Source organism: Bubalus kerabau, chromosome 16 (assembly GCF_029407905.1).
Source record: "Bubalus kerabau isolate K-KA32 ecotype Philippines breed swamp buffalo chromosome 16, PCC_UOA_SB_1v2, whole genome shotgun sequence".
In the NCBI taxonomy this organism is placed as follows: Eukaryota; Metazoa; Chordata; class Mammalia; order Artiodactyla; family Bovidae; genus Bubalus; species Bubalus kerabau.
In genome coordinates, this window is record NC_073639.1 from 10,546,490 (window position 1) to 10,555,548 (window position 9,059).

General features: G+C 40.2%; 1 long non-coding RNA gene and 1 other non-coding gene across 4 annotated transcripts; both read right to left on the reverse strand.

Annotated features, from left to right (window-relative positions):
- Positions 1-1,214: 1,214 nt before the first annotated feature.
- On the reverse strand, positions 1,215-8,784 carry LOC129629502 (uncharacterized). 3 transcript variants are annotated; one of them, XR_008703250.1, is made up of 3 exons: positions 8,671-8,784; positions 6,711-6,835; positions 1,215-3,437 (listed from the first exon to the last, which is right to left on the reverse strand). It is a non-coding gene; the product is annotated as an uncharacterized LOC129629502 (long non-coding RNA). The 3 variants fall into 3 exon arrangements; XR_008703248.1 differs by lacking the exon at positions 8,671-8,784 and adding an exon at positions 8,482-8,601; XR_008703249.1 differs by lacking the exon at positions 8,671-8,784 and adding an exon at positions 8,415-8,479.
- On the reverse strand, positions 2,527-2,630 carry LOC129630476 (U6 spliceosomal RNA). The gene has a single exon (XR_008703730.1). It is a non-coding gene; the product is annotated as a U6 spliceosomal RNA (small nuclear RNA).
- Positions 8,785-9,059: the final 275 nt, after the last annotated feature.

The following is a 9,059-nucleotide window of genomic DNA, read 5'->3' on the forward strand; positions in this document are numbered from 1 at the left end:
AGAATTCATATCATTAAAATGTCCACACTACCAAAGCAATCTACAGATTCAATGCAATCCCTATCAAAATTCCAGTGGCATTTTTCAGAGAAATAGAATATATAATCCTAAAATTCAAAGGAAACCATAAATGACCCTGAGCAGTCAAAGCAGTCTTGAGGAAGAACAGAAAAGCTGGAGGATCATGCTTTCTGATTTCAAAATATGTTACAAAGCTGTAGTAATCCAAACAACACAGTATTATTATAAAAACAGACACACATGTCAATGGAACAGAACAGATAGTGCAGAGAAATACACACGCCCATACATATGCATGCTTGCGTGCTAAGTCACTTCAGTCGTGTCCAACTTTTTACAACTCTACGGACTATAGCCTGCCAGGCTCCTCTGCCCATGGGATTCTCCAGGCAAGAATAATGGAGCGGGTTGCCAAGCCCGCCTAAAGGGATTGAATCTGCATCTCTAATGTCTCCTGCGTTGGCAGGTGGGTTCTTTACCACTAGTACCACCTGGGAAGCCCACACATACATACATCTTCAATTGTATACAATGCGAAGAGGACAGCCTCTTCAAGAAATGGTGCTGGGAAAACTGGACAGCCACATGCAAAAGAATGAAATTGGACCACTTTATACCATACCTGGAAATAGCTCAAGCAAAAAATGGATCAAAGACTTGAATGTAAGACCTGAAACCATTAAACTTCCAGAAGAAAACACAGACAGTAAGCTCGTTGACATCAGCTTGTCAATAATTTTGTAGATTTGATCCCAAAAGCAAAAATAAGCATGTGGGACTACATCGAACTAAAAAACTTAAAAAAAAACTAAAGAACTTCTACACAGCAAAGGAAACCATCAACAAAATCGAAAGGTAGCCTATAAATCAGAGAAAATAGTTGCAAGTCATTTATCTGAGAAGAGGCTAATACCCAAAGTACATAAAGAACTCTTACAACTCAATCGCAAATAAAAAGAAACAACTCTATTAATAAAAAAATAGGCAAAGGATCTGAATAGACATTTTTCCAAAGATGACTCTCTGATGGCCAACAGGTATATGAAAGAGTGCTCAACGTCACTAAATAGAGAAATACAAATAAAAACCACAGTGAGATATCACTGTGCTAGAATGACTATCAGAAATAAGTGTTGGAGAGGATGTGGAGAAAAGGGAACGCTTGTGCACTATTGCTGGGAATGTTAAATTGGTTTATCCAGTACAGAAAACAATATGGAGCATCCTCAGAAAACTGAAAATTATTTTTAATTAAAAGTATTAAAATTCCAGCAATTCCACTTCTAGATATTTATCCAAACAAAATGAAAATAGTAATTCGAAAAGATACATGCCCTCCCTATCCCATGAAAAGTCAGCTCCATTTCCCCAGAAGTCTTGTGTTTACAATAAGTCAGTGCTTTCCGTCAGTGTGAAAGTTGTCAACTCTCTTGATTTTGGTGTATATACTTAATTCAAAGTATCTGAACCTTTGAAGTAATCTGTTCTTTCCTTGTCCCTTCCCCCTCTGACTGTAAAAGTCTCCCATTTTGTTCAGTTCCTTGGAGCTCATTTCTATTTGCTATTTGGGATGTTGCTTGATTCATGATATGTTGAATAAAGCCAATAAGATCTTTAAAAATTAAAAAAAGTATCTAAACCTGTAGTCTAATCTGTATGCACTGTCTTAACTGTTAATTGTGTTACTGATGATTTTATCTTACTTGAAGATTGATTCATTTTTCAATTTGATACAAGTAATTTTTTTTCCTTAAAGAATAAGACAGGCAATTCCATGTTCATTGCAGCATTCTTACAATAGTAAAGTCATGGAAACAGCCTAAATGTCCATCAACGGATGAATGAATAAAGAAAATGGTATATATACACAGTGGGGTATTATTCAGCTATAAAAGATGAAATTTTGCTATCTGTAGCAACATTAATGTACCTTATGGGCATTATACTAAGTGAAACAGAGAAAGACAGATGCTGTATGATTCTTATTTATGTGTAGAATATATAAAACAAAACCAAAAAAAAAAAAAAAAACAGAACTCAAAGTTACAGAGAAAAGATTGGGAGTTACTAGAGGTGAGGGTTGGAGGTGGGAGAAACGAGTGAAAGGGGTCAAAAGGTGCAGATTCCCACTTCTAAAATAAATACATAATGTGTATTTTTAACTGAATTAAAGTTGATTTATAATCTTGTGTTAGTTTCTGGTGCATAGCAAAGTGATTCAGTTACACACACACATATACATTCTTTTTCATACTCTTTTCCATCACAGCTATTGAATACAGTTCCCTGTGCTATGCACAGTAGGACCTTGTTGCTTTATCCCTCCTACACTAAGATTTGCATCTGTTAATCCCAAATTCCCAACCCATTCCTCCCCTACCCCCACTTAGCAACCACAATTCTGTTCTCTATCGGTGAGCCTGTTTCTGTTTCATAAAGTTCATCTGTGTCCTATTTTAGATTCCACATAGAAGTGATATCCCATGGTATGTCTTTCTCTTTCTGAAAAATGTGGGACACTTCACAAATTTGTGTGTCATCCTTGCACAGAGGTCATGCTGATCTCTATATTGTTCCAATTTTAGTATATATGCTGCTGAAGCAAGCACCAGTCTTTTGTTTAAACACATTCTTCAACCTTTCATGACATCTGAAGGGCTGTTTTCTCCTCTCTCCACAGGAGCTACCCATTGTAACTGGTAATAACCTTTTTCTTAAAAATAGAGGAAAAACTAGCATTTTCCAAGTCATCTACCCTTCTTGTTTTTAAATTTGTCTACTGTTACAGTCTTGAGAATGCTTGCCATTTATCTTTTAGATCACTCAAAAACTGCATTCTCTTTAGCCCTACTACATACATTTTACACTGGATGTTTTATCCTCAGTTCTAGGCAACCAAATGACGTGGTAAACTCTCAGATACTTAGGAAACCTACTGCCAGTTTCAAGAACTTTCTCTGAGGAGGCAGAGAGAGATTATAATTAAGCTGCTGTGTGGAGCTTTTAAAAAGAAAAATTTCAACAGAAAATTATAGCTGCAGTGAACTCTTGATTATTCATAGAATGAAATTGCATGAATAACTGAAATCCACCAGTTATTCTAATACAATCTGCCTCGCTCTTAGTCCATTCAGGTTGCTGCAACAAAATAACCATAGACTGAGGGGCTTAAAACAACAGAAATCTATTTCACACAGTTTTGGAGGCTGCAAATTTGAGATCAGGGTGGAATAGTAGGGGGTGGGCCTGCTTCTGGGTTGCAGATGCATCATAACATCTTCTTGTGGTGGAGGAGGCAACAGAGTGCTCCCCGGCCTTTTTTAAGAGTGCTCTCCATTCTCGGGGTGGGGGGTTTCCACAGTCACCAGGTCATGATGCAATCAGCTCTCAAAGGCTCCACTCCTAACAGCATCACCCTAGGAATTAGGTTTCAACATAAGAATTTTGGAGGGACAAATTCAGACCTTCTGTGCCATTAGCCCTTATTTCCTACTTTAATTCCCTCTCCTGTAATTCAAACCTCTGATCATCCAGATTTTGGAAAGGTGACATGACAGTAAAATCCATTGTTGTAGTTAGAAAAAGGATTATTGTTTACAAATCAAATGCATCTGTATGAATAATTATGGGAATGCACATTAGAACCCAGCCATATATCCAAATATGTGCATCCTGGGAATTATTCAGTAACCTTTTTTAAATTCAGTTGAAAAATAAAAGCAGATATTAGATTGAAACCATGTTCAGAGAAAAGCATTCTTTATTTATTTATTTTTTGGTGTACTCTGTGGCATGTGGGATATAGTTCCCTAACCAGGGATCAAACCCCAGCCCCCTGCATTAGGAGTTCAGAGTCTTAACCACAGGACCACCAGGGAAGTCCCAGAAAAGCATTTTTTTTAAAGCAATCCTTTTGTCAAATACAAACATCAGTTTGAAAGATGTATTGAAAACTCAAGAATGAGGATCAGTAGGAGACCCCTGTGCCCAGATAGCATCAGTATAAAGCAGTGCTTCACAAGATGCGCGTCCTCCCCTCCCAGAGCAGCATCAGTACCATTGTGAACCTGTTAGAAATGGAAATATTTAGCCCTGTCCTAGAGCTCTCAACCGGAGAAGGCAATGGCACCCCACTCCAGTACTCTTGCCTGGAAAATCCCATGGACGGAGAAGTCTGGTAGGCTGCAGTCCATGGAGTCGCTAAGAGTCGGACACGACTGGGCGACATCACTTTCACTTTTCACTTTCATGCATTGGAGAAGGAAATGGCAACCCACTCCAGTGTTCTTGCCTGGAGAATCCCAGGGACGGGGGAGCCTGGTGGGCTGCCATCTCTGGGGTCGCACAGAGTCGGACACGACTGAAGCGACTTAGCAGCAGCAGCAGCAGCAGCAGAGCTCTCAACTAGAAGGTTGTCAGGGCCCACAGTTTGTGCTTTAACAAGCCTGCCAGGTGATTCTGATGCATACTCAGGTGTGAGAACTGCTGGTGTAAAACACAGGGGGAAATAGTTAAAGGGCAACGCTTCATCATACCTAATTTACATTCCTCTAATTCTAAATAGCCATGGGATTTTGCCACCTGCAGTTTAGCTATGATTTTGCAAAGTGAAAACTATAAGATCAAGTGTAAAGAAAGGCATGTATGATGCTCTGTTATCAAAATAATCCTTGATCTAAGCATGTTCTGTTCACTGCTCAATGTCTCAGTCATCAGGGCTTAATTCCAAGACATAAAAACACGCAACCCTTCTTATCCCTCCCTTCCTCCTCTGCTTTCCCACACCTCCCTCCAGACTTCTCTGTGTCCACAGTCTTTGACAATGGATTTGTTTCAGTTTCCCAGAATTTGTGAAACTATAACTGATGAACAGTGAAATTTCCAAAGCTAAGTAGTTTTTAAAAAAATAAGGGGCTTTTATCTGTAGCCTGAATATTCAGTTCAACAATCTATAAAGAGTTTCATTTTTTTATTCTAGGCTTATTTACAGTTCTTCAGCATATTTGCAATGATTTTTCCTTTTGAATGTGTTTCATGGAGTCAACATATGATGCCTTTAGGAGAAAATAATTGCCATTGTTTATCAAAGAGGCATAAGATACAATTATAAAAATAATAGCATAATCATCATTAAAGAGCTCTTTAAAAATTTTTAAATCCACGAAGCTGGATTCCCTTCTAACTTCACTAAATATTGGAGAAGGCAATACATTGACTTAGAAACATTGGGATGCATGCTTTTCTCTCCCTTTTCTTAAATCTACAAGCTGTCTTTTATTATAATGAGTAAAGCAAATAAACAGTGATGATCACACAATGAACTATTGCTTAATTTTGTACTGTTGGAACTCTCTCTAGCACGGTCATTCTGGTCTTTGTTGCATATTAGAATCACCTGGGGAGCTTTTAAAACTAACAGTGAATGCCCAGGCTGTATTCCAGAACAATTAAATAAAAATCTCTAGGGTGGAAACCAGATATCACTATTTTTTAAAGCTTCTCCACCTAAGTCCAGGGCAGTCAAGGTTGAGAACCACTGCTCAAGTTTATCAAGCCCTTTTTACAGAAAGGATTATATTTAGTGTGACTAACATGAAACATAGGATCTGAGGACATGCATGAGGTTCCAATTTATGATTATTATCCATTTCTAAATCCTTAGCTCACAACCATTTCACATCACTTCATTTATTCAAAAATCTTCGGGGGTTATTAAAAATTAATTCAAAACTAACCAAAAAAAAGCCCACCTAAACATAAGAGCTGCTGCTGCTGCTAAGTCTCTTCAGTCGTGTCCGACTCTGTGCGACCCCAGAGACGGCAGCCCACCAGGGTCCCCCGTCCCTGGGATTCTCCAGGCAAGAACACTGGAATGGGTTGCTATTTCCATCTCCAATGCATGAAAGTGAAAAGCGAAAGTGAAGTCTCTCAGTCGTGTCCGACTCTTAGCGACCCCATGGACTGCAGCCCACCAGGCTCCTCCGTCCATGGGATTTTCCAGGCAAGAGTACTGGAGTGGGTGCCATTGCCTTCTCCAAACATAAGAGCTAAAATACTTTTAAAAATAGGACGATTGGGATTAGCATATATAGACTCTTGATTCTATGTATAAAATAGATAACTAATGAGAACCTACCATATAGCTCAGGGAACCCTACTCAGTGATCTGTGGTGATCTAAATGGGAAGGAAACATAAAAAAGAGAGGATATATGTATACATGGGGCTTCCCTGTCGGCTCAGAGAGTAAAGAATCTGCCAGCAATGCAGGAGGCCTGGGTTCGATCCCTGGGTCAGGAAGACCCCCTGGAGAAGGGAATGGCCACCCACTCCAGTACTCTTGCCTGGAGAATTCCATGGACAGAGGAGCCTGGTAGGCTACTGTCCATGGGGTCACAAAGAGTTGGACAGGACTGAGCAACTAACATTAACTAATTATATGTATACATAAAGCTGATTTACTTTGCTGTACAGTAGAAACTAATACAACATTGTAAAGCAATGATAGTCCAATAAAAATTAATTTTAAAAATATGACCAAGGCTTCATGATATTGGATTTGGCAATGATTTCTTGGATATGACACCACAAGCACAGGGAACAAAGAGAAAATAGATAAGCTGGACTACAGCAAAATTTAAAACTTCTCTGCATCAAAGGACACAATCAACAGAGTGAAAGGCAACCTACAGGGGATTCCCAGATGGTCCAGGGATTAGGACTCCACACTTTCACTGCCGAGGGACCAGGTTCAACCACTGGTCAGGGAACTAAGAGCCCACGAGTGGCACAACACAGCCCAAAAAACAAGCAACCTACAGAATGAGAGAAAATATTTACAAATTATATACCTGATAAAGGGTTAATATCCAGACTATAAAAAGAACTGCTCTATGGAGAAGGAAATGGCAACCCCCTCCAGTACTCTTGCCTGGGAAATCCCATGGACAGAAGAGCCTGGTGGGCTACAGTCCACGGGGTCACAAAGAGTTGGACACGACTGAGGGAGCAGCAGGTGCTGGCCAGAGGCCCCAGAGCTTTTGATGGCAGAGCCAGAACTGTGGCTGAGGACTCCTAGCTCCCAGGCCTTTTGATCCTGGCCTCTCTCACTAGACAAGCGTGTGGAAAAGGAAAAACCATTTCCCTGGTGGCTTAGTGAAGAATCCACCTGCCAGTGCAGGAGACTCGGGTTCGATCCCTGGTCCAGGAAGATCCCACATGCCTCGAAGCAGCTAAGCCCATGGGCCTGTGCTCTAGAGCCCGGGAGCCACACAGCTACCGAGCCACATGCTGCAGTTACTGAAGCCCGAGCACCCTAGAGCCTGTGCTCTGCAACAGGAGAAGCCACCATAGTAAGAAGCCCACGGACACAACTAAAGAGTAGCCCCTGCTCACCACGGTAGAGAAAAGCCCATGCAGCAATGAGGAACTTACACAGCCATAAACAAATAAAATCATTAAAAAAAAAAAAAGAATTGCTAACTTAACAACAGAAAAACAACCTGATTATTAAAAAAAAATGGGGCAAGAACTTAGACATTTCTCCAAAAAAGATGTTCAAGTGGCCAACAAGCACATGAAAAAGAAGCGCAACATCACTAATCATTAGGGAAATGCAAATCAAAACCACAACAAAATACCACCTCACCTCGTTAGGATAGCTACTATAAAAATATTTTTTTAAAGAAAATAACATTGGCAAGGATGTGGAAAAATTGGAGCACGTAAACTGTTGATAAGAATGTAAAATGGTATGGCTGCTGTGAAAAAGTTTGGTGGTTCCTCAAAAAATTAAAAATCATATGATTTGGCAATCCACATCTGTGTATAGACTCAAAAGAATTGAAAGCAGGCTCTCAAAAAGATATTTGTATGCCTATTGCCACAGGAGCACAGTTCAAAAGCACCAAAAGGTTGGAAGCAACTCAAATGTCCATCATCTGATGAATGGATAAACAGGGAAAGGCACTCATTTATGTTTTGAGTACACAGCAGACTCAAAAGAATATCATTATTAGTATATTAGCACTGCAGTATATTAGTATTGTTAATGGACTTCCCAGGTGGCATTAGAGGTTAAGAACCCACTGGCCAATGTGGGAGACTTAAGAGGCTCAGATTCGATTCCTGGGTCAGAAAGATCCCCTAGAGGAGGGCAAAGCAACCCACTCCAGTATTCTTGCCTGGAGAATCCCGTGGACAGAGGAGCCTGGCGGGCCACAGTCCATAGGGTCTCAGAGTCGGACCCGACTGAAGTGACTTAGCACGCATGCACTGTTGTTACTGCTGCTGCTGCTAAGTCGTTTCAGTCGTGTCCAACTCTGGGCGGCCCCAGAAACGGCAGCCCAACAGGCAACGAACTGGCTGGAGGCCTCCCCAGCTGCCTTGCCAAACCTTATGTAGCCTGCATGGTAGTCTAGGATGCTTCCATCAACCCGTCTTCCTTCTCTGCCTTACTCACCATCAGACTGGGCATCATATCTGACCGCTCTCCCCAGCCTTCCCAGCTCCCTCTCTATCTTCTCTCATAGAAAGAAAACTAAAAAAATAGTCCTTGCATGTTGAGTCCTGCTTCTCGCAGGACCTCACACAATAAATGCATTATTTCGGTCAATGCTTATAAAGACAATCATATCAGGGTCATCTCTACCTTATAAATGAGAAAATTGAAGTTTCCAGAGATCAGAAACTCATCAGTGGTAGAATTAGGATTTGAACTCTAGTCTTTCTGACTATAAAACCAATACTTCAATCAGTACGTGAGTAACACAAATAGTAATGTAAATGGTTCCTTTATTTACTAAATATGTGTGTTTTATTTGGAAAGAATGTTCTAAATATAGTAAACTACAGAGACCAGTATAATAAATATCCACATACCTATGGCTCACAATTAACACTTAATAAAACATTTGACCATCACAGAACACCCAGCCCCAGGCCCATGTCCTTTCCTCTCTCCCCACAGAGACTATTTTATGATTTTGCTGTGTCCTTCCATTTCATGTTTTCAATACTTATAATACATACTTTTGTATT